At 46.4% G+C, this 24654-nt stretch overlaps 11 non-coding genes across 11 annotated transcripts; all 11 read right to left on the bottom strand.

The window, feature by feature from the left end:
- Positions 1-920: 920 nt before the first annotated feature.
- LOC130327637 (U2 spliceosomal RNA) lies at positions 921-1111 on the bottom strand. The gene has a single exon (XR_008871985.1). It is a non-coding gene; the product is annotated as a U2 spliceosomal RNA (small nuclear RNA).
- Positions 1112-3201: 2090 nt separating this feature from the next.
- On the bottom strand, positions 3202-3392 carry LOC130327636 (U2 spliceosomal RNA). The gene has a single exon (XR_008871984.1). It is a non-coding gene; the product is annotated as a U2 spliceosomal RNA (small nuclear RNA).
- A 2085-nt stretch (positions 3393-5477) lies between these two features.
- Positions 5478-5668, bottom strand: LOC130327634 (U2 spliceosomal RNA). Its single transcript, XR_008871983.1, has one exon. It is a non-coding gene; the product is annotated as a U2 spliceosomal RNA (small nuclear RNA).
- Positions 5669-7758: 2090 nt separating this feature from the next.
- On the bottom strand, positions 7759-7949 carry LOC130327633 (U2 spliceosomal RNA). Its single transcript, XR_008871982.1, has one exon. It is a non-coding gene; the product is annotated as a U2 spliceosomal RNA (small nuclear RNA).
- Positions 7950-10040: 2091 nt separating this feature from the next.
- Positions 10041-10231, bottom strand: LOC130327632 (U2 spliceosomal RNA). Its single transcript, XR_008871981.1, has one exon. It is a non-coding gene; the product is annotated as a U2 spliceosomal RNA (small nuclear RNA).
- Positions 10232-12305: 2074 nt separating this feature from the next.
- On the bottom strand, positions 12306-12496 carry LOC130327631 (U2 spliceosomal RNA). The gene has a single exon (XR_008871980.1). It is a non-coding gene; the product is annotated as a U2 spliceosomal RNA (small nuclear RNA).
- Positions 12497-14575: 2079 nt separating this feature from the next.
- On the bottom strand, positions 14576-14766 carry LOC130327641 (U2 spliceosomal RNA). Its single transcript, XR_008871989.1, has one exon. It is a non-coding gene; the product is annotated as a U2 spliceosomal RNA (small nuclear RNA).
- Positions 14767-16853: 2087 nt separating this feature from the next.
- On the bottom strand, positions 16854-17044 carry LOC130327640 (U2 spliceosomal RNA). The gene has a single exon (XR_008871988.1). It is a non-coding gene; the product is annotated as a U2 spliceosomal RNA (small nuclear RNA).
- A 2091-nt stretch (positions 17045-19135) lies between these two features.
- On the bottom strand, positions 19136-19326 carry LOC130327639 (U2 spliceosomal RNA). The gene has a single exon (XR_008871987.1). It is a non-coding gene; the product is annotated as a U2 spliceosomal RNA (small nuclear RNA).
- Positions 19327-21418: 2092 nt separating this feature from the next.
- Positions 21419-21609, bottom strand: LOC130327638 (U2 spliceosomal RNA). Its single transcript, XR_008871986.1, has one exon. It is a non-coding gene; the product is annotated as a U2 spliceosomal RNA (small nuclear RNA).
- Positions 21610-23697: 2088 nt separating this feature from the next.
- On the bottom strand, positions 23698-23888 carry LOC130327630 (U2 spliceosomal RNA). Its single transcript, XR_008871979.1, has one exon. It is a non-coding gene; the product is annotated as a U2 spliceosomal RNA (small nuclear RNA).
- Between the last annotated feature and the right edge of the window lie 766 nt (positions 23889-24654).

Genomic DNA, 24654 nt, shown 5'->3' with positions numbered 1-24654 from the left:
TTGTCGCACAGAAAGTTGCAGGCCAAATATGTGTGACATTTCTGCGACTTTAGCTTCTAGAGCATTTTTACAACATTATACATAGGTGCTGAATACATAAAAAGCGACTGTTCAGCGACAGACAAGTCGCATCGGCTGAAAGTAGGCCAGAATGTCAGTCCATGTTGGAGCAGGTTTAGATACAGTCTAAAGCATAGATCTCAAAGTCTGTGCACAGAATTTAGCAAGGGCCTCGCACCTTCTGATGCATCAGGTAGGTGCACAATAGCATAGCCTAACCCTCTGTACTTTGGTCTATATTGATGCGGGACATAGACAGCCAGCTGATGACCAATCCATTAGTGCAATGGATGGCTGGAAGCATTTGTCTTTGCCTTTGCAATACCACAGAAGCAATGCATGGTCAATGTACAGCAATGACACACCTGTGTGAACAGCCAGGAGACCCCCCCCCCCCATGTTATGTTACATAGTTACATAGTTAGTACGGTCGAAAAAAGACATATGTCCATCACGTTCAACCAGGGAATTAAGGGGTAGGGGTGTGGCGCGATATTGGGGAAGGGATGAGATTTTATATTTCTTCATAAGCATTAATCTTATTTTGTCAATTAGGAACATTCAGCACCCACCCGCTATCAAGGCAGCTGCCTATCATGTCATGCCCTACCTGCACAGGTGTGCTGGCTACTCAAATGATCCAATTAAGGAGGCCATTTAGTCAGCAGCAGCAGAAGTCCTGTGCCTGGACGCTCCAACAGGGGCCAGACACAAGCAGAAGCAGAAGCAGCAGAAGCAGCAGCAGCACCACCTTTTGTTTTTTGGCTGCAGCAGCAGCAAGGCCCACAGGGCTGGCTAGCTGGCTAGCCAGCAAGCAGGTAGCAATGAAAGTAGGAATCTTTCTTTTTAACCCTGTAAGGGGGTGGTGCACTGTACCCGAAGATACTGCCATATCGGGTCAATGCATAGGGCGACGGAAGCAAGCTTCGAAATCGGCCCCCGTTCTCAAAAATCCATTTAATATATGGTCCCCAGATAGGGGACGTATCAGATATTAAACTGATAAGAACAGATACTACACTTGATCTTAGCCAAAAGGCCGAGAAGCGATAACCGTGAAAGGGGCGGGCCCAACAAGGTCCCCTTCATGGGCACTATCACTGCTTGCTGTCAGGGAGGCTGCCAGACAATTTTCCATGCACACTCTGGGCTGGGGGGCAGTCAACCACCAGTACACACAGCAGAACCTAAACCCATACCATTATTGCTAAGCAGCAAGACAGGGGCCCATTGCACTCCCACGGGGCCTTTTTAAATGCAATCCATAACCCGGATTTGCCAGGAACCCTTCTTACTCCTCCTACTTGCATGTGACACTGGGCTTAGGATCTGCATAGGAAACACACACACAAGCACACACCTACCTTTGTTGCCTGCAGATGCCTCCTTGGCTGTCCCCAAACGGTATCAAACCAACACCCACGGGAAGCTGTAAGCATAGAGGACATGCCTGCACCCCATTGGACTTACCTGTGTGGGTTAAATCCGGGTTATTTGACAACCTATGGCGGTGATGGTTCTGCTCAGGCAGAGCAGTGCTGATGCTCCTCATAAAGCTGTCGCTGCTGTGAAGGTTCTAGGTGACATCACAAATCCCTTTGGTTACATACACAACAAAGCTGGGTTGTTGTTGTTTACACTCTGCAAGGCCTGTGGAAGTGAGTGACATCATAGCACTGTAGTTCTGAGGGTTCAAGATGGATGCAACAATCTCCTGTTGCTTCTATGAAGGCCGTAATAGACGACATCACCAAACAGCTCCATAGTCACATACACAGCAAAGGAGAGATGTTGTTTACACCTAGTGATGTCAGTGGTATTGAGTGACATCACAGCACAGTGCTAAGGCTCCTGGGCCTGGACACAGCAGCGGCTGCAATATCTCAACGGAGAATACGTTTATATCTATGTGTGTGTGTGCGCATATATATATATATATATATATATATATATATATATATATATATTTCTCCGCCGAAATCACTTTTAAACCCATTTCCACCTTTTTTTCCCTTCTCTTCCTCTTACTTTTTTTTCACGTTTTTTTACGTTTTTCTCCTTTTCGCCTCTTTTCTGGGCGTATTATTCTTCTTTTTCTTCTTTTTTTTCGTCTAATGCATACCCCATCAGTGCAGCAATGCTTATTCAATACCGCCAGCAGATGGAGACACTGGGGGATAATTTTCTAAGGATTTATACTGATTTTTCCTGTCTGAATTTGTCGCACAGAAAGTTGCAGGCCAAATATGTGTGACATTTCTGCGACTTTAGCTTCTAGAGCATTTTTACAACATTATACATAGGTGCTGAATACATAAAAAGCGACTGTTCAGCGACAGACAAGTCGCATCGGCTGAAAGTAGGCCAGAATGTCAGTCCATGTTGGAGCAGGTTTAGATACAGTCTAAAGCATAGATCTCAAAGTCTGTGCACAGAATTTAGCAAGGGCCTCGCACCTTCTGATGCATCAGGTAGGTGCACAATAGCATAGCCTAACCCTCTGTACTTTGGTCTATATTGATGCGGGACATAGACAGCCAGCTGATGACCAATCCATTAGTGCAATGGATGGCTGGAAGCATTTGTCTTTGCCTTTGCAATACCACAGAAGCAATGCATGGTCAATGTACAGCAATGACACACCTGTGTGAACAGCCAGGAGACCCCCCCCCCCCCCCATGTTATGTTACATAGTTACATAGTTAGTACGGTCGAAAAAAGACATATGTCCATCACGTTCAACCAGGGAATTAAGGGGTAGGGGTGTGGCGCGATATTGGGGAAGGGATGAGATTTTATATTTCTTCATAAGCATTAATCTTATTTTGTCAATTAGGAACATTCAGCACCCACCCGCTATCAAGGCAGCTGCCTATCATGTCATGCCCTACCTGCACAGGTGTGCTGGCTACTCAAATGATCCAATTAAGGAGGCCATTTAGTCAGCAGCAGCAGAAGTCCTGTGCCTGGACGCTCCAACAGGGGCCAGACACAAGCAGAAGCAGAAGCAGCAGAAGCAGCAGCAGCACCACCTTTTGTTTTTTGGCTGCAGCAGCAGCAAGGCCCACAGGGCTGGCTAGCTGGCTAGCCAGCAAGCAGGTAGCAATGAAAGTAGGAATCTTTCTTTTTAACCCTGTAAGGGGGTGGTGCACTGTACCCGAAGATACTGCCATATCGGGTCAATGCATAGGGCGACGGAAGCAAGCTTCGAAATCGGCCCCCGTTCTCAAAAATCCATTTAATATATGGTCCCCAGATAGGGGACGTATCAGATATTAAACTGATAAGAACAGATACTACACTTGATCTTAGCCAAAAGGCCGAGAAGCGATAACCGTGAAAGGGGCGGGCCCAACAAGGTCCCCTTCATGGGCACTATCACTGCTTGCTGTCAGGGAGGCTGCCAGACAATTTTCCATGCACACTCTGGGCTGGGGGGCAGTCAACCACCAGTACACACAGCAGAACCTAAACCCATACCATTATTGCTAAGCAGCAAGACAGGGGCCCATTGCACTCCCACGGGGCCTTTTTAAATGCAATCCATAACCCGGATTTGCCAGGAACCCTTCTTACTCCTCCTACTTGCATGTGACACTGGGCTTAGGATCTGCATAGGAAACACACACACAAGCACACACCTACCTTTGTTGCCTGCAGATGCCTCCTTGGCTGTCCCCAAACGGTATCAAACCAACACCCACGGGAAGCTGTAAGCATAGAGGACATGCCTGCACCCCATTGGACTTACCTGTGTGGGTTAAATCCGGGTTATTTGACAACCTATGGCGGTGATGGTTCTGCTCAGGCAGAGCAGTGCTGATGCTCCTCATAAAGCTGTCGCTGCTGTGAAGGTTCTAGGTGACATCACAAATCCCTTTGGTTACATACACAACAAAGCTGGGTTGTTGTTGTTTACACTCTGCAAGGCCTGTGGAAGTGAGTGACATCATAGCACTGTAGTTCTGAGGGTTCAAGATGGATGCAACAATCTCCTGTTGCTTCTATGAAGGCCGTAATAGACGACATCACCAAACAGCTCCATAGTCACATACACAGCAAAGGAGAGATGTTGTTTACACCTAGTGATGTCAGTGGTATTGAGTGACATCACAGCACAGTGCTAAGGCTCCTGGGCCTGGACACAGCAGCGGCTGCAATATCTCAACGGAGAATACGTTTATATCTATGTGTGTGTGTGCGCATATATATATATATATATATATATATATATATATATATATATATATTTCTCCGCCGAAATCACTTTTAAACCCATTTCCACCTTTTTTTCCCTTCTCTTCCTCTTACTTTTTTTTCACGTTTTTTTACGTTTTTCTCCTTTTCGCCTCTTTTCTGGGCGTATTATTCTTCTTTTTCTTCTTTTTTTTCGTCTAATGCATACCCCATCAGTGCAGCAATGCTTATTCAATACCGCCAGCAGATGGAGACACTGGGGGATAATTTTCTAAGGATTTATACTGATTTTTCCTGTCTGAATTTGTCGCATTGCAGGCCAAATATGTGTGACATTTCTGCGACTTTAGCTTCTAGAGCATTTTTACAACATTATACATAGGTGCTGAATACATAAAAAGCGACTGTTCAGCGACAGACAAGTCGCATCGGCTGAAAGTAGGCCAGAATGTCAGTCCATGTTGGAGCAGGTTTAGATACAGTCTAAAGCATAGATCTCAAAGTCTGTGCACAGAATTTAGCAAGGGCCTCGCACCTTCTGATGCATCAGGTAGGTGCACAATAGCATAGCCTAACCCTCTGTACTTTGGTCTATATTGATGCGGGACATAGACAGCCAGCTGATGACCAATCCATTAGTGCAATGGATGGCTGGAAGCATTTGTCTTTGCCTTTGCAATACCACAGAAGCAATGCATGGTCAATGTACAGCAATGACACACCTGTGTGAACAGCCAGGAGACCCCCCCCCCCCCCCATGTTATGTTACATAGTTACATAGTTAGTACGGTCGAAAAAAGACATATGTCCATCACGTTCAACCAGGGAATTAAGGGGTAGGGGTGTGGCGCGATATTGGGGAAGGGATGAGATTTTATATTTCTTCATAAGCATTAATCTTATTTTGTCAATTAGGAACATTCAGCACCCACCCGCTATCAAGGCAGCTGCCTATCATGTCATGCCCTACCTGCACAGGTGTGCTGGCTACTCAAATGATCCAATTAAGGAGGCCATTTAGTCAGCAGCAGCAGAAGTCCTGTGCCTGGACGCTCCAACAGGGGCCAGACACAAGCAGAAGCAGAAGCAGCAGAAGCAGCAGCAGCACCACCTTTTGTTTTTTGGCTGCAGCAGCAGCAAGGCCCACAGGGCTGGCTAGCTGGCTAGCCAGCAAGCAGGTAGCAATGAAAGTAGGAATCTTTCTTTTTAACCCTGTAAGGGGGTGGTGCACTGTACCCGAAGATACTGCCATATCGGGTCAATGCATAGGGCGACGGAAGCAAGCTTCGAAATCGGCCCCCGTTCTCAAAAATCCATTTAATATATGGTCCCCAGATAGGGGACGTATCAGATATTAAACTGATAAGAACAGATACTACACTTGATCTTAGCCAAAAGGCCGAGAAGCGATAACCGTGAAAGGGGCGGGCCCAACAAGGTCCCCTTCATGGGCACTATCACTGCTTGCTGTCAGGGAGGCTGCCAGACAATTTTCCATGCACACTCTGGGCTGGGGGGCAGTCAACCACCAGTACACACAGCAGAACCTAAACCCATACCATTATTGCTAAGCAGCAAGACAGGGGCCCATTGCACTCCCACGGGGCCTTTTTAAATGCAATCCATAACCCGGATTTGCCAGGAACCCTTCTTACTCCTCCTACTTGCATGTGACACTGGGCTTAGGATCTGCATAGGAAACACACACACAAGCACACACCTACCTTTGTTGCCTGCAGATGCCTCCTTGGCTGTCCCCAAACGGTATCAAACCAACACCCACGGGAAGCTGTAAGCATAGAGGACATGCCTGCACCCCATTGGACTTACCTGTGTGGGTTAAATCCGGGTTATTTGACAACCTATGGCGGTGATGGTTCTGCTCAGGCAGAGCAGTGCTGATGCTCCTCATAAAGCTGTCGCTGCTGTGAAGGTTCTAGGTGACATCACAAATCCCTTTGGTTACATACACAACAAAGCTGGGTTGTTGTTGTTTACACTCTGCAAGGCCTGTGGAAGTGAGTGACATCATAGCACTGTAGTTCTGAGGGTTCAAGATGGATGCAACAATCTCCTGTTGCTTCTATGAAGGCCGTAATAGACGACATCACCAAACAGCTCCATAGTCACATACACAGCAAAGGAGAGATGTTGTTTACACCTAGTGATGTCAGTGGTATTGAGTGACATCACAGCACAGTGCTAAGGCTCCTGGGCCTGGACACAGCAGCGGCTGCAATATCTCAACGGAGAATACGTTTATATCTATGTGTGTGTGTGCGCATATATATATATATATATATATATATATATATATATATATATATTTCTCCGCCGAAATCACTTTTAAACCCATTTCCACCTTTTTTTCCCTTCTCTTCCTCTTACTTTTTTTTCACGTTTTTTTACGTTTTTCTCCTTTTCGCCTCTTTTCTGGGCGTATTATTCTTCTTTTTCTTCTTTTTTTTCGTCTAATGCATACCCCATCAGTGCAGCAATGCTTATTCAATACCGCCAGCAGATGGAGACACTGGGGGATAATTTTCTAAGGATTTATACTGATTTTTCCTGTCTGAATTTGTCGCACAGAAAGTTGCAGGCCAAATATGTGTGACATTTCTGCGACTTTAGCTTCTAGAGCATTTTTACAACATTATACATAGGTGCTGAATACATAAAAAGCGACTGTTCAGCGACAGACAAGTCGCATCGGCTGAAAGTAGGCCAGAATGTCAGTCCATGTTGGAGCAGGTTTAGATACAGTCTAAAGCATAGATCTCAAAGTCTGTGCACAGAATTTAGCAAGGGCCTCGCACCTTCTGATGCATCAGGTAGGTGCACAATAGCATAGCCTAACCCTCTGTACTTTGGTCTATATTGATGCGGGACATAGACAGCCAGCTGATGACCAATCCATTAGTGCAATGGATGGCTGGAAGCATTTGTCTTTGCCTTTGCAATACCACAGAAGCAATGCATGGTCAATGTACAGCAATGACACACCTGTGTGAACAGCCAGGAGACCCCCCCCCCCCCCCATGTTATGTTACATAGTTACATAGTTAGTACGGTCGAAAAAAGACATATGTCCATCACGTTCAACCAGGGAATTAAGGGGTAGGGGTGTGGCGCGATATTGGGGAAGGGATGAGATTTTATATTTCTTCATAAGCATTAATCTTATTTTGTCAATTAGGAACATTCAGCACCCACCCGCTATCAAGGCAGCTGCCTATCATGTCATGCCCTACCTGCACAGGTGTGCTGGCTACTCAAATGATCCAATTAAGGAGGCCATTTAGTCAGCAGCAGCAGAAGTCCTGTGCCTGGACGCTCCAACAGGGGCCAGACACAAGCAGAAGCAGAAGCAGCAGAAGCAGCAGCAGCACCACCTTTTGTTTTTTGGCTGCAGCAGCAGCAAGGCCCACAGGGCTGGCTAGCTGGCTAGCCAGCAAGCAGGTAGCAATGAAAGTAGGAATCTTTCTTTTTAACCCTGTAAGGGGGTGGTGCACTGTACCCGAAGATACTGCCATATCGGGTCAATGCATAGGGCGACGGAAGCAAGCTTCGAAATCGGCCCCCGTTCTCAAAAATCCATTTAATATATGGTCCCCAGATAGGGGACGTATCAGATATTAAACTGATAAGAACAGATACTACACTTGATCTTAGCCAAAAGGCCGAGAAGCGATAACCGTGAAAGGGGCGGGCCCAACAAGGTCCCCTTCATGGGCACTATCACTGCTTGCTGTCAGGGAGGCTGCCAGACAATTTTCCATGCACACTCTGGGCTGGGGGGCAGTCAACCACCAGTACACACAGCAGAACCTAAACCCATACCATTATTGCTAAGCAGCAAGACAGGGGCCCATTGCACTCCCACGGGGCCTTTTTAAATGCAATCCATAACCCGGATTTGCCAGGAACCCTTCTTACTCCTCCTACTTGCATGTGACACTGGGCTTAGGATCTGCATAGGAAACACACACACAAGCACACACCTACCTTTGTTGCCTGCAGATGCCTCCTTGGCTGTCCCCAAACGGTATCAAACCAACACCCACGGGAAGCTGTAAGCATAGAGGACATGCCTGCACCCCATTGGACTTACCTGTGTGGGTTAAATCCGGGTTATTTGACAACCTATGGCGGTGATGGTTCTGCTCAGGCAGAGCAGTGCTGATGCTCCTCATAAAGCTGTCGCTGCTGTGAAGGTTCTAGGTGACATCACAAATCCCTTTGGTTACATACACAACAAAGCTGGGTTTTGTTGTTGTTTACACTCTGCAAGGCCTGTGGAAGTGAGTGACATCATAGCACTGTAGTTCTGAGGGTTCAAGATGGATGCAACAATCTCCTGTTGCTTCTATGAAGGCCGTAATAGACGACATCACCAAACAGCTCCATAGTCACATACACAGCAAAGGAGAGATGTTGTTTACACCTAGTGATGTCAGTGGTATTGAGTGACATCACAGCACAGTGCTAAGGCTCCTGGGCCTGGACACAGCAGCGGCTGCAATATCTCAACGGAGAATACGTTTATATCTATGTGTGTGTGTGCGCATATATATATATATATATATATATATATATATATATATATATATTTCTCCGCCGAAATCACTTTTAAACCCATTTCCACCTTTTTTTCCCTTCTCTTCCTCTTACTTTTTTTTCACGTTTTTTTACGTTTTTCTCCTTTTCGCCTCTTTTCTGGGCGTATTATTCTTCTTTTTCTTCTTTTTTTTCGTCTAATGCATACCCCATCAGTGCAGCAATGCTTATTCAATACCGCCAGCAGATGGAGACACTGGGGGATAATTTTCTAAGGATTTATACTGATTTTTCCTGTCTGAATTTGTCGCACAGAAAGTTGCAGGCCAAATATGTGTGACATTTCTGCGACTTTAGCTTCTAGAGCATTTTTACAACATTATACATAGGTGCTGAATACATAAAAAGCGACTGTTCAGCGACAGACAAGTCGCATCGGCTGAAAGTAGGCCAGAATGTCAGTCCATGTTGGAGCAGGTTTAGATACAGTCTAAAGCATAGATCTCAAAGTCTGTGCACAGAATTTAGCAAGGGCCTCGCACCTTCTGATGCATCAGGTAGGTGCACAATAGCATAGCCTAACCCTCTGTACTTTGGTCTATATTGATGCGGGACATAGACAGCCAGCTGATGACCAATCCATTAGTGCAATGGATGGCTGGAAGCATTTGTCTTTGCCTTTGCAATACCACAGAAGCAATGCATGGTCAATGTACAGCAATGACACACCTGTGTGAACAGCCAGGAGACCCCCCCCCCCCCCATGTTATGTTACATAGTTACATAGTTAGTACGGTCGAAAAAAGACATATGTCCATCACGTTCAACCAGGGAATTAAGGGGTAGGGGTGTGGCGCGATATTGGGGAAGGGATGAGATTTTATATTTCTTCATAAGCATTAATCTTATTTTGTCAATTAGGAACATTCAGCACCCACCCGCTATCAAGGCAGCTGCCTATCATGTCATGCCCTACCTGCACAGGTGTGCTGGCTACTCAAATGATCCAATTAAGGAGGCCATTTAGTCAGCAGCAGCAGAAGTCCTGTGCCTGGACGCTCCAACAGGGGCCAGACACAAGCAGAAGCAGAAGCAGCAGAAGCAGCAGCAGCACCACCTTTTGTTTTTTGGCTGCAGCAGCAGCAAGGCCCACAGGGCTGGCTAGCTGGCTAGCCAGCAAGCAGGTAGCAATGAAAGTAGGAATCTTTCTTTTTAACCCTGTAAGGGGGTGGTGCACTGTACCCGAAGATACTGCCATATCGGGTCAATGCATAGGGCGACGGAAGCAAGCTTCGAAATCGGCCCCCGTTCTCAAAAATCCATTTAATATATGGTCCCCAGATAGGGGACGTATCAGATATTAAACTGATAAGAACAGATACTACACTTGATCTTAGCCAAAAGGCCGAGAAGCGATAACCGTGAAAGGGGCGGGCCCAACAAGGTCCCCTTCATGGGCACTATCACTGCTTGCTGTCAGGGAGGCTGCCAGACAATTTTCCATGCACACTCTGGGCTGGGGGGCAGTCAACCACCAGTACACACAGCAGAACCTAAACCCATACCATTATTGCTAAGCAGCAAGACAGGGGCCCATTGCACTCCCACGGGGCCTTTTTAAATGCAATCCATAACCCGGATTTGCCAGGAACCCTTCTTACTCCTCCTACTTGCATGTGACACTGGGCTTAGGATCTGCATAGGAAACACACACACAAGCACACACCTACCTTTGTTGCCTGCAGATGCCTCCTTGGCTGTCCCCAAACGGTATCAAACCAACACCCACGGGAAGCTGTAAGCATAGAGGACATGCCTGCACCCCATTGGACTTACCTGTGTGGGTTAAATCCGGGTTATTTGACAACCTATGGCGGTGATGGTTCTGCTCAGGCAGAGCAGTGCTGATGCTCCTCATAAAGCTGTCGCTGCTGTGAAGGTTCTAGGTGACATCACAAATCCCTTTGGTTACATACACAACAAAGCTGGGTTGTTGTTGTTTACACTCTGCAAGGCCTGTGGAAGTGAGTGACATCATAGCACTGTAGTTCTGAGGGTTCAAGATGGATGCAACAATCTCCTGTTGCTTCTATGAAGGCCGTAATAGACGACATCACCAAACAGCTCCATAGTCACATACACAGCAAAGGAGAGATGTTGTTTACACCTAGTGATGTCAGTGGTATTGAGTGACATCACAGCACAGTGCTAAGGCTCCTGGGCCTGGACACAGCAGCGGCTGCAATATCTCAACGGAGAATACGTTTATATCTATGTGTGTGTGTGCGCATATATATATATATATATATATATATATATTTCTCCGCCGAAATCACTTTTAAACCCATTTCCACCTTTTTTTCCCTTCTCTTCCTCTTACTTTTTTTTCACGTTTTTTTACGTTTTTCTCCTTTTCGCCTCTTTTCTGGGCGTATTATTCTTCTTTTTCTTCTTTTTTTTCGTCTAATGCATACCCCATCAGTGCAGCAATGCTTATTCAATACCGCCAGCAGATGGAGACACTGGGGGATAATTTTCTAAGGATTTATACTGATTTTTCCTGTCTGAATTTGTCGCACAGAAAGTTGCAGGCCAAATATGTGTGACATTTCTGCGACTTTAGCTTCTAGAGCATTTTTACAACATTATACATAGGTGCTGAATACATAAAAAGCGACTGTTCAGCGACAGACAAGTCGCATCGGCTGAAAGTAGGCCAGAATGTCAGTCCATGTTGGAGCAGGTTTAGATACAGTCTAAAGCATAGATCTCAAAGTCTGTGCACAGAATTTAGCAAGGGCCTCGCACCTTCTGATGCATCAGGTAGGTGCACAATAGCATAGCCTAACCCTCTGTACTTTGGTCTATATTGATGCGGGACATAGACAGCCAGCTGATGACCAATCCATTAGTGCAATGGATGGCTGGAAGCATTTGTCTTTGCCTTTGCAATACCACAGAAGCAATGCATGGTCAATGTACAGCAATGACACACCTGTGTGAACAGCCAGGAGACCCCCCCCCCCCCATGTTATGTTACATAGTTACATAGTTAGTACGGTCGAAAAAAGACATATGTCCATCACGTTCAACCAGGGAATTAAGGGGTAGGGGTGTGGCGCGATATTGGGGAAGGGATGAGATTTTATATTTCTTCATAAGCATTAATCTTATTTTGTCAATTAGGAACATTCAGCACCCACCCGCTATCAAGGCAGCTGCCTATCATGTCATGCCCTACCTGCACAGGTGTGCTGGCTACTCAAATGATCCAATTAAGGAGGCCATTTAGTCAGCAGCAGCAGAAGTCCTGTGCCTGGACGCTCCAACAGGGGCCAGACACAAGCAGAAGCAGAAGCAGCAGAAGCAGCAGCAGCACCACCTTTTGTTTTTTGGCTGCAGCAGCAGCAAGGCCCACAGGGCTGGCTAGCTGGCTAGCCAGCAAGCAGGTAGCAATGAAAGTAGGAATCTTTCTTTTTAACCCTGTAAGGGGGTGGTGCACTGTACCCGAAGATACTGCCATATCGGGTCAATGCATAGGGCGACGGAAGCAAGCTTCGAAATCGGCCCCCGTTCTCAAAAATCCATTTAATATATGGTCCCCAGATAGGGGACGTATCAGATATTAAACTGATAAGAACAGATACTACACTTGATCTTAGCCAAAAGGCCGAGAAGCGATAACCGTGAAAGGGGCGGGCCCAACAAGGTCCCCTTCATGGGCACTATCACTGCTTGCTGTCAGGGAGGCTGCCAGACAATTTTCCATGCACACTCTGGGCTGGGGGGCAGTCAACCACCAGTACACACAGCAGAACCTAAACCCATACCATTATTGCTAAGCAGCAAGACAGGGGCCCATTGCACTCCCACGGGGCCTTTTTAAATGCAATCCATAACCCGGATTTGCCAGGAACCCTTCTTACTCCTCCTACTTGCATGTGACACTGGGCTTAGGATCTGCATAGGAAACACACACACAAGCACACACCTACCTTTGTTGCCTGCAGATGCCTCCTTGGCTGTCCCCAAACGGTATCAAACCAACACCCACGGGAAGCTGTAAGCATAGAGGACATGCCTGCACCCCATTGGACTTACCTGTGTGGGTTAAATCCGGGTTATTTGACAACCTATGGCGGTGATGGTTCTGCTCAGGCAGAGCAGTGCTGATGCTCCTCATAAAGCTGTCGCTGCTGTGAAGGTTCTAGGTGACATCACAAATCCCTTTGGTTACATACACAACAAAGCTGGGTTGTTGTTGTTTACACTCTGCAAGGCCTGTGGAAGTGAGTGACATCATAGCACTGTAGTTCTGAGGGTTCAAGATGGATGCAACAATCTCCTGTTGCTTCTATGAAGGCCGTAATAGACGACATCACCAAACAGCTCCATAGTCACATACACAGCAAAGGAGAGATGTTGTTTACACCTAGTGATGTCAGTGGTATTGAGTGACATCACAGCACAGTGCTAAGGCTCCTGGGCCTGGACACAGCAGCGGCTGCAATATCTCAACGGAGAATACGTTTATATCTATGTGTGTGTGTGCGCATATATATATATATATATATATATATATATATATATTTCTCCGCCGAAATCACTTTTAAACCCATTTCCACCTTTTTTTCCCTTCTCTTCCTCTTACTTTTTTTTCACGTTTTTTTACGTTTTTCTCCTTTTCGCCTCTTTTCTGGGCGTATTATTCTTCTTTTTCTTCTTTTTTTTCGTCTAATGCATACCCCATCAGTGCAGCAATGCTTATTCAATACCGCCAGCAGATGGAGACACTGGGGGATAATTTTCTAAGGATTTATACTGATTTTTCCTGTCTGAATTTGTCGCACAGAAAGTTGCAGGCCAAATATGTGTGACATTTCTGCGACTTTAGCTTCTAGAGCATTTTTACAACATTATACATAGGTGCTGAATACATAAAAAGCGACTGTTCAGCGACAGACAAGTCGCATCGGCTGAAAGTAGGCCAGAATGTCAGTCCATGTTGGAGCAGGTTTAGATACAGTCTAAAGCATAGATCTCAAAGTCTGTGCACAGAATTTAGCAAGGGCCTCGCACCTTCTGATGCATCAGGTAGGTGCACAATAGCATAGCCTAACCCTCTGTACTTTGGTCTATATTGATGCGGGACATAGACAGCCAGCTGATGACCAATCCATTAGTGCAATGGATGGCTGGAAGCATTTGTCTTTGCCTTTGCAATACCACAGAAGCAATGCATGGTCAATGTACAGCAATGACACACCTGTGTGAACAGCCAGGAGACCCCCCCCCCCCATGTTATGTTACATAGTTACATAGTTAGTACGGTCGAAAAAAGACATATGTCCATCACGTTCAACCAGGGAATTAAGGGGTAGGGGTGTGGCGCGATATTGGGGAAGGGATGAGATTTTATATTTCTTCATAAGCATTAATCTTATTTTGTCAATTAGGAACATTCAGCACCCACCCGCTATCAAGGCAGCTGCCTATCATGTCATGCCCTACCTGCACAGGTGTGCTGGCTACTCAAATGATCCAATTAAGGAGGCCATTTAGTCAGCAGCAGCAGAAGTCCTGTGCCTGGACGCTCCAACAGGGGCCAGACACAAGCAGAAGCAGAAGCAGCAGAAGCAGCAGCAGCACCACCTTTTGTTTTTTGGCTGCAGCAGCAGCAAGGCCCACAGGGCTGGCTAGCTGGCTAGCCAGCAAGCAGGTAGCAATGAAAGTAGGAATCTTTCTTTTTAACCCTGTAAGGGGGTGGTGCACTGTACCCGAAGATACTGCCATATCGGGTCAATGCATAGGGCGACGGAAGCAAGCTTCGAAATCGGCCCCCGTTCTCAAAAATCCATTTAATATATGGTCCCCAGATAGGGGACGTATCAGATATTAAACTGATAAGAACAGATACTACACTTGATCTTAGCCAAAAGGCCGAGAAGCGATAACCGTGAAAGGGGCGGGCCCAACAAGGTCCCCTTCATGGGCACTATCACTGCTTGCTGTCAGGGAGGCTGCCAGACAATTTTCCATGCACACTCTGGGCTGGGGGGCAGTCAACCACCAGTACACACAGCAGAACCTAAACCCATACCATTATTGCTAAGCAGCAAGACAGGGGCCCATTGCACTCCCACGGGGCCTTTTTAAATGCAATCCATAACCCGGATTTGCCAGGAACCCTTCTTACTCCTCCTACTTGCATGTGACACTGGGCTTAGGATCTGCATAGGAAACACACACACAAGCACACACCTACCTTTGTTGCCTGCAGATGCCTCCTTGGCTGTCCCCAAACGGTATCAAACCAACACCCACGGGAAGCTGTAAGCATAGAGGACATGCCTGCACCCCATTGGACTTACCTGTGTGGGTTAAATCCGGGTTATTTGACAACCTATGGCGGTGATGGTTCTGCTCAGGCAGAGCAGTGCTGATGCTCCTCATAAAGCTGTCGCTGCTGTGAAGGTTCTAGGTGACATCACAAATCCCTTTGGTTACATACACAACAAAGCTGGGTTGTTGTTGTTTACACTCTGCAAGGCCTGTGGAAGTGAGTGACATCATAGCACTGTAGTTCTGAGGGTTCAAGATGGATGCAACAATCTCCTGTTGCTTCTATGAAGGCCGTAATAGACGACATCACCAAACAGCTCCATAGTCACATACACAGCAAAGGAGAGATGTTGTTTACACCTAGTGATGTCAGTGGTATTGAGTGACATCACAGCACAGTGCTAAGGCTCCTGGGCCTGGACACAGCAGCGGCTGCAATATCTCAACGGAGAATACGTTTATATCTATGTGTGTGTGTGCGCATATATATATATATATATATATATATATATATATATATATATATTTCTCCGCCGAAATCACTTTTAAACCCATTTCCACCTTTTTTTCCCTTCTCTTCCTCTTACTTTTTTTTCACGTTTTTTTACGTTTTTCTCCTTTTCGCCTCTTTTCTGGGCGTATTATTCTTCTTTTTCTTCTTTTTTTTCGTCTAATGCATACCCCATCAGTGCAGCAATGCTTATTCAATACCGCCAGCAGATGGAGACACTGGGGGATAATTTTCTAAGGATTTATACTGATTTTTCCTGTCTGAATTTGTCGCACAGAAAGTTGCAGGCCAAATATGTGTGACATTTCTGCGACTTTAGCTTCTAGAGCATTTTTACAACATTATACATAGGTGCTGAATACATAAAAAGCGACTGTTCAGCGACAGACAAGTCGCATCGGCTGAAAGTAGGCCAGAATGTCAGTCCATGTTGGAGCAGGTTTAGATACAGTCTAAAGCATAGATCTCAAAGTCTGTGCACAGAATTTAGCAAGGGCCTCGCACCTTCTGATGCATCAGGTAGGTGCACAATAGCATAGCCTAACCCTCTGTACTTTGGTCTATATTGATGCGGGACATAGACAGCCAGCTGATGACCAATCCATTAGTGCAATGGATGGCTGGAAGCATTTGTCTTTGCCTTTGCAATACCACAGAAGCAATGCATGGTCAATGTACAGCAATGACACACCTGTGTGAACAGCCAGGAGACCCCCCCCCCCCATGTTATGTTACATAGTTACATAGTTAGTACGGTCGAAAAAAGACATATGTCCATCACGTTCAACCAGGGAATTAAGGGGTAGGGGTGTGGCGCGATATTGGGGAAGGGATGAGATTTTATATTTCTTCATAAGCATTAATCTTATTTTGTCAATTAGGAACATTCAGCACCCACCCGCTATCAAGGCAGCTGCCTATCATGTCATGCCCTACCTGCACAGGTGTGCTGGCTACTCAAATGATCCAATTAAGGAGGCCATTTAGTCAGCAGCAGCAGAAGTCCTGTGCCTGGACGCTCCAACAGGGGCCAGACACAAGCAGAAGCAGAAGCAGCAGAAGCAGCAGCAGCACCACCTTTTGTTTTTTGGCTGCAGCAGCAGCAAGGCCCACAGGGCTGGCTAGCTGGCTAGCCAGCAAGCAGGTAGCAATGAAAGTAGGAATCTTTCTTTTTAACCCTGTAAGGGGGTGGTGCACTGTACCCGAAGATACTGCCATATCGGGTCAATGCATAGGGCGACGGAAGCAAGCTTCGAAATCGGCCCCCGTTCTCAAAAATCCATTTAATATATGGTCCCCAGATAGGGGACGTATCAGATATTAAACTGATAAGAACAGATACTACACTTGATCTTAGCCAAAAGGCCGAGAAGCGATAACCGTGAAAGGGGCGGGCCCAACAAGGTCCCCTTCATGGGCACTATCACTGCTTGCTGTCAGGGAGGCTGCCAGACAATTTTCCATGCACACTCTGGGCTGGGGGGCAGTCAACCACCAGTACACACAGCAGAACCTAAACCCATACCATTATTGCTAAGCAGCAAGACAGGGGCCCATTGCACTCCCACGGGGCCTTTTTAAATGCAATCCATAACCCGGATTTGCCAGGAACCCTTCTTACTCCTCCTACTTGCATGTGACACTGGGCTTAGGATCTGCATAGGAAACACACACACAAGCACACACCTACCTTTGTTGCCTGCAGATGCCTCCTTGGCTGTCCCCAAACGGTATCAAACCAACACCCACGGGAAGCTGTAAGCATAGAGGACATGCCTGCACCCCATTGGACTTACCTGTGTGGGTTAAATCCGGGTTATTTGACAACCTATGGCGGTGATGGTTCTGCTCAGGCAGAGCAGTGCTGATGCTCCTCATAAAGCTGTCGCTGCTGTGAAGGTTCTAGGTGACATCACAAATCCCTTTGGTTACATACACAACAAAGCTGGGTTGTTGTTGTTTACACTCTGCAAGGCCTGTGGAAGTGAGTGACATCATAGCACTGTAGTTCTGAGGGTTCAAGATGGATGCAACAATCTCCTGTTGCTTCTATGAAGGCCGTAATAGACGACATCACCAAACAGCTCCATAGTCACATACACAGCAAAGGAGAGATGTTGTTTACACCTAGTGATGTCAGTGGTATTGAGTGACATCACAGCACAGTGCTAAGGCTCCTGGGCCTGGACACAGCAGCGGCTGCAATATCTCAACGGAGAATACGTTTATATCTATGTGTGTGTGTGCGCATATATATATATATATATATATATATATATATATATATATATATATTTCTCCGCCGAAATCACTTTTAAACCCATTTCCACCTTTTTTTCCCTTCTCTTCCTCTTACTTTTTTTTCACGTTTTTTTACGTTTTTCTCCTTTTCGCCTCTTTTCTGGGCGTATTATTCTTCTTTTTCTTCTTTTTTTTCGTCTAATGCATACCCCATCAGTGCAGCAATGCTTATTCAATACCGCCAGCAGATGGAGACACTGGGGGATAATTTTCTAAGGATTTATACTGATTTTTCCTGTCTGAATTTGTCGCACAGAAAGTTGCAGGCCAAATATGTGTGACATTTCTGCGACTTTAGCTTCTAGAGCATTTTTACAACATTATACATAGGTGCTGAATACATAAAAAGCGACTGTTCAGCGACAGACAAGTCGCATCGGCTGAAAGTAGGCCAGAATGTCAGTCCATGTTGGAGCAGGTTTAGATACAGTCTAAAGCATAGATCTCAAAGTCTGTGCACAGAATTTAGCAAGGGCCTCGCACCTTCTGATGCATCAGGTAGGTGCACAATAGCATAGCCTAACCCTCTGTACTTTGGTCTATATTGATGCGGGACATAGACAGCCAGCTGATGACCAATCCATTAGTGCAATGGATGGCTGGAAGCATTTGTCTTTGCCTTTGCAATACCACAGAAGCAATGCATGGTCAATGTACAGCAATGACACACCTGTGTGAACAGCCAGGAGACCCCCCCCCCCCCCATGTTATGTTACATAGTTACATAGTTAGTACGGTCGAAAAAAGACATATGTCCATCACGTTCAACCAGGGAATTAAGGGGTAGGGGTGTGGCGCGATATTGGGGAAGGGATGAGATTTTATATTTCTTCATAAGCATTAATCTTATTTTGTCAATTAGGAACATTCAGCACCCACCCGCTATCAAGGCAGCTGCCTATCATGTCATGCCCTACCTGCACAGGTGTGCTGGCTACTCAAATGATCCAATTAAGGAGGCCATTTAGTCAGCAGCAGCAGAAGTCCTGTGCCTGGACGCTCCAACAGGGGCCAGACACAAGCAGAAGCAGAAGCAGCAGAAGCAGCAGCAGCACCACCTTTTGTTTTTTGGCTGCAGCAGCAGCAAGGCCCACAGGGCTGGCTAGCTGGCTAGCCAGCAAGCAGGTAGCAATGAAAGTAGGAATCTTTCTTTTTAACCCTGTAAGGGGGTGGTGCACTGTACCCGAAGATACTGCCATATCGGGTCAATGCATAGGGCGACGGAAGCAAGCTTCGAAATCGGCCCCCGTTCTCAAAAATCCATTTAATATATGGTCCCCAGATAGGGGACGTATCAGATATTAAACTGATAAGAACAGATACTACACTTGATCTTAGCCAAAAGGCCGAGAAGCGATAACCGTGAAAGGGGCGGGCCCAACAAGGTCCCCTTCATGGGCACTATCACTGCTTGCTGTCAGGGAGGCTGCCAGACAATTTTCCATGCACACTCTGGGCTGGGGGGCAGTCAACCACCAGTACACACAGCAGAACCTAAACCCATACCATTATTGCTAAGCAGCAAGACAGGGGCCCATTGCACTCCCACGGGGCCTTTTTAAATGCAATCCATAACCCGGATTTGCCAGGAACCCTTCTTACTCCTCCTACTTGCATGTGACACTGGGCTTAGGATCTGCATAGGAAACACACACACAAGCACACACCTACCTTTGTTGCCTGCAGATGCCTCCTTGGCTGTCCCCAAACGGTATCAAACCAACACCCACGGGAAGCTGTAAGCATAGAGGACATGCCTGCACCCCATTGGACTTACCTGTGTGGGTTAAATCCGGGTTATTTGACAACCTATGGCGGTGATGGTTCTGCTCAGGCAGAGCAGTGCTGATGCTCCTCATAAAGCTGTCGCTGCTGTGAAGGTTCTAGGTGACATCACAAATCCCTTTGGTTACATACACAACAAAGCTGGGTTGTTGTTGTTTACACTCTGCAAGGCCTGTGGAAGTGAGTGACATCATAGCACTGTAGTTCTGAGGGTTCAAGATGGATGCAACAATCTCCTGTTGCTTCTATGAAGGCCGTAATAGACGACATCACCAAACAGCTCCATAGTCACATACACAGCAAAGGAGAGATGTTGTTTACACCTAGTGATGTCAGTGGTATTGAGTGACATCACAGCACAGTGCTAAGGCTCCTGGGCCTGGACACAGCAGCGGCTGCAATATCTCAACGGAGAATACGTTTATATCTATGTGTGTGTGTGCGCATATATATATATATATATATATATATATATATATATATATATATATTTCTCCGCCGAAATCACTTTTAAACCCATTTCCACCTTTTTTTCCCTTCTCTTCCTCTTACTTTTTTTTCACGTTTTTTTACGTTTTTCTCCTTTTCGCCTCTTTTCTGGGCGTATTATTCTTCTTTTTCTTCTTTTTTTTCGTCTAATGCATACCCCATCAGTGCAGCAATGCTTATTCAATACCGCCAGCAGATGGAGACACTGGGGGATAATTTTCTAAGGATTTATACTGATTTTTCCTGTCTGAATTTGTCGCACAGAAAGTTGCAGGCCAAATATGTGTGACATTTCTGCGACTTTAGCTTCTAGAGCATTTTTACAACATTATACATAGGTGCTGAATACATAAAAAGCGACTGTTCAGCGACAGACAAGTCGCATCGGCTGAAAGTAGGCCAGAATGTCAGTCCATGTTGGAGCAGGTTTAGATACAGTCTAAAGCATAGATCTCAAAGTCTGTGCACAGAATTTAGCAAGGGCCTCGCACCTTCTGATGCATCAGGTAGGTGCACAATAGCATAGCCTAACCCTCTGTACTTTGGTCTATATTGATGCGGGACATAGACAGCCAGCTGATGACCAATCCATTAGTGCAATGGATGGCTGGAAGCATTTGTCTTTGCCTTTGCAATACCACAGAAGCAATGCATGGTCAATGTACAGCAATGACACACCTGTGTGAACAGCCAGGAGACCCCCCCCCCCCCCCATGTTATGTTACATAGTTACATAGTTAGTACGGTCGAAAAAAGACATATGTCCATCACGTTCAACCAGGGAATTAAGGGGTAGGGGTGTGGCGCGATATTGGGGAAGGGATGAGATTTTATATTTCTTCATAAGCATTAATCTTATTTTGTCAATTAGGAACATTCAGCACCCACCCGCTATCAAGGCAGCTGCCTATCATGTCATGCCCTACCTGCACAGGTGTGCTGGCTACTCAAATGATCCAATTAAGGAGGCCATTTAGTCAGCAGCAGCAGAAGTCCTGTGCCTGGACGCTCCAACAGGGGCCAGACACAAGCAGAAGCAGAAGCAGCAGAAGCAGCAGCAGCACCACCTTTTGTTTTTTGGCTGCAGCAGCAGCAAGGCCCACAGGGCTGGCTAGCTGGCTAGCCAGCAAGCAGGTAGCAATGAAAGTAGGAATCTTTCTTTTTAACCCTGTAAGGGGGTGGTGCACTGTACCCGAAGATACTGCCATATCGGGTCAATGCATAGGGCGACGGAAGCAAGCTTCGAAATCGGCCCCCGTTCTCAAAAATCCATTTAATATATGGTCCCCAGATAGGGGACGTATCAGATATTAAACTGATAAGAACAGATACTACACTTGATCTTAGCCAAAAGGCCGAGAAGCGATAACCGTGAAAGGGGCGGGCCCAACAAGGTCCCCTTCATGGGCACTATCACTGCTTGCTGTCAGGGAGGCTGCCAGACAATTTTCCATGCACACTCTGGGCTGGGGGGCAGTCAACCACCAGTACACACAGCAGAACCTAAACCCATACCATTATTGCTAAGCAGCAAGACAGGGGCCCATTGCACTCCCACGGGGCCTTTTTAAATGCAATCCATAACCCGGATTTGCCAGGAACCCTTCTTACTCCTCCTACTTGCATGTGACACTGGGCTTAGGATCTGCATAGGAAACACACACACAAGCACACACCTACCTTTGTTGCCTGCAGATGCCTCCTTGGCTGTCCCCAAACGGTATCAAACCAACACCCACGGGAAGCTGTAAGCATAGAGGACATGCCTGCACCCCATTGGACTTACCTGTGTGGGTTAAATCCGGGTTATTTGACAACCTATGGCGGTGATGGTTCTGCTCAGGCAGAGCAGTGCTGATGCTCCTCATAAAGCTGTCGCTGCTGTGAAGGTTCTAGGTGACATCACAAATCCCTTTGGTTACATACACAACAAAGCTGGGTTGTTGTTGTTTACACTCTGCAAGGCCTGTGGAAGTGAGTGACATCATAGCACTGTAGTTCTGAGGGTTCAAGATGGATGCAACAATCTCCTGTTGCTTCTATGAAGGCCGTAATAGACGACATCACCAAACAGCTCCATAGTCACATACACAGCAAAGGAGAGATGTTGTTTACACCTAGTGATGTCAGTGGTATTGAGTGACATCACAGCACAGTGCTAAGGCTCCTGGGCCTGGACACAGCAGCGGCTGCAATATCTCAACGGAGAATACGTTTATATCTATGTGTGTGTGTGCGCATATATATATATATATATATATATAGTATATATATATATATATTTCTCCGCCGAAATCACTTTTAAACCCATTTCCACCTTTTTTTCCCTTCTCTTCCTCTTACTTTTTTTTCACGTTTTTTTACGTTTTTCTCCTTTTCGCCTCTTTTCTGGGCGTATTATTCTTCTTTTTCTTCTTTTTTTTCGTCTAATGCATACCCCATCAGTGCAGCAATGCTTATTCAATACCGCCAGCAGATGGAGACACTGGGGGATAATTTTCTAAGGATTTATACTGATTTTTCCTGTCTGAATTTGTCGCACAGAAAGTTGCAGGCCAAATATGTGTGACATTTCTGCGACTTTAGCTTCTAGAGCATTTTTACAACATTATACATAGGTGCTGAATACATAAAAAGCGACTGTTCAGCGACAGACAAGTCGCATCGGCTGAAAGTAGGCCAGAATGTCAGTCCATGTTGGAGCAGGTTTAGATACAGTCTAAAGCATAGATCTCAAAGTCTGTGCACAGAATTTAGCAAGGGCCTCGCACCTTCTGATGCATCAGGTAGGTGCACAATAGCATAGCCTAACCCTCTGTACTTTGGTCTATATTGATGCGGGACATAGACAGCCAGCTGATGACCAATCCATTAGTGCAATGGATGGCTGGAAGCATTTGTCTTTGCCTTTGCAATACCACAGAAGCAATGCATGGTCAATGTACAGCAATGACACACCTGTGTGAACAGCCAGGAGACCCCCCCCCCCCCCATGTTATGTTACATAGTTACATAGTTAGTACGGTCGAAAAAAGACATATGTCCATCACGTTCAACCAGGGAATTAAGGGGTAGGGGTGTGGCGCGATATTGGGGAAGGGATGAGATTTTATATTTCTTCATAAGCATTAATCTTATTTTGTCAATTAGGAACATTCAGCACCCACCCGCTATCAAGGCAGCTGCCTATCATGTCATGCCCTACCTGCACAGGTGTGCTGGCTACTCAAATGATCCAATTAAGGAGGCCATTTAGTCAGCAGCAGCAGAAGTCCTGTGCCTGGACGCTCCAACAGGGGCCAGACACAAGCAGAAGCAGAAGCAGCAGAAGCAGCAGCAGCACCACCTTTTGTTTTTTGGCTGCAGCAGCAGCAAGGCCCACAGGGCTGGCTAGCTGGCTAGCCAGCAAGCAGGTAGCAATGAAAGTAGGAATCTTTCTTTTTAACCCTGTAAGGGGGTGGTGCACTGTACCCGAAGATACTGCCATATCGGGTCAATGCATAGGGCGACGGAAGCAAGCTTCGAAATCGGCCCCCGTTCTCAAAAATCCATTTAATATATGGTCCCCAGATAGGGGACGTATCAGATATTAAACTGATAAGAACAGATACTACACTTGATCTTAGCCAAAAGGCCGAGAAGCGATAACCGTGAAAGGGGCGGGCCCAACAAGGTCCCCTTCATGGGCACTATCACTGCTTGCTGTCAGGGAGGCTGCCAGACAATTTTCCATGCACACTCTGGGCTGGGGGGCAGTCAACCACCAGTACACACAGCAGAACCTAAACCCATACCATTATTGCTAAGCAGCAAGACAGGGGCCCATTGCACTCCCACGGGGCCTTTTTAAATGCAATCCATAACCCGGATTTGCCAGGAACCCTTCTTACTCCTCCTACTTGCATGTGACACTGGGCTTAGGATCTGCATAGGAAACACACACACAAGCACACACCTACCTTTGTTGCCTGCAGATGCCTCCTTGGCTGTCCCCAAACGGTATCAAACCAACACCCACGGGAAGCTGTAAGCATAGAGGACATGCCTGCACCCCATTGGACTTACCTGTGTGGGTTAAATCCGGGTTATTTGACAACCTATGGCGGTGATGGTTCTGCTCAGGCAGAGCAGTGCTGATGCTCCTCATAAAGCTGTCGCTGCTGTGAAGGTTCTAGGTGACATCACAAATCCCTTTGGTTACATACACAACAAAGCTGGGTTGTTGTTGTTTACACTCTGCAAGGCCTGTGGAAGTGAGTGACATCATAGCACTGTAGTTCTGAGGGTTCAAGATGGATGCAACAATCTCCTGTTGCTTCTATGAAGGCCGTAATAGACGACATCACCAAACAGCTCCATAGTCACATACACAGCAAAGGAGAGATGTTGTTTACACCTAGTGATGTCAGTGG

Source organism: Hyla sarda, unplaced genomic scaffold, assembly GCF_029499605.1.
Source record: "Hyla sarda isolate aHylSar1 unplaced genomic scaffold, aHylSar1.hap1 scaffold_3005, whole genome shotgun sequence".
Lineage (NCBI taxonomy): Eukaryota > Metazoa > Chordata > Amphibia > Anura > Hylidae > Hyla > Hyla sarda.
Note: the sequence above shows the minus strand (reverse complement) of the source record. Positions and strands in the feature narration are given on the sequence as shown.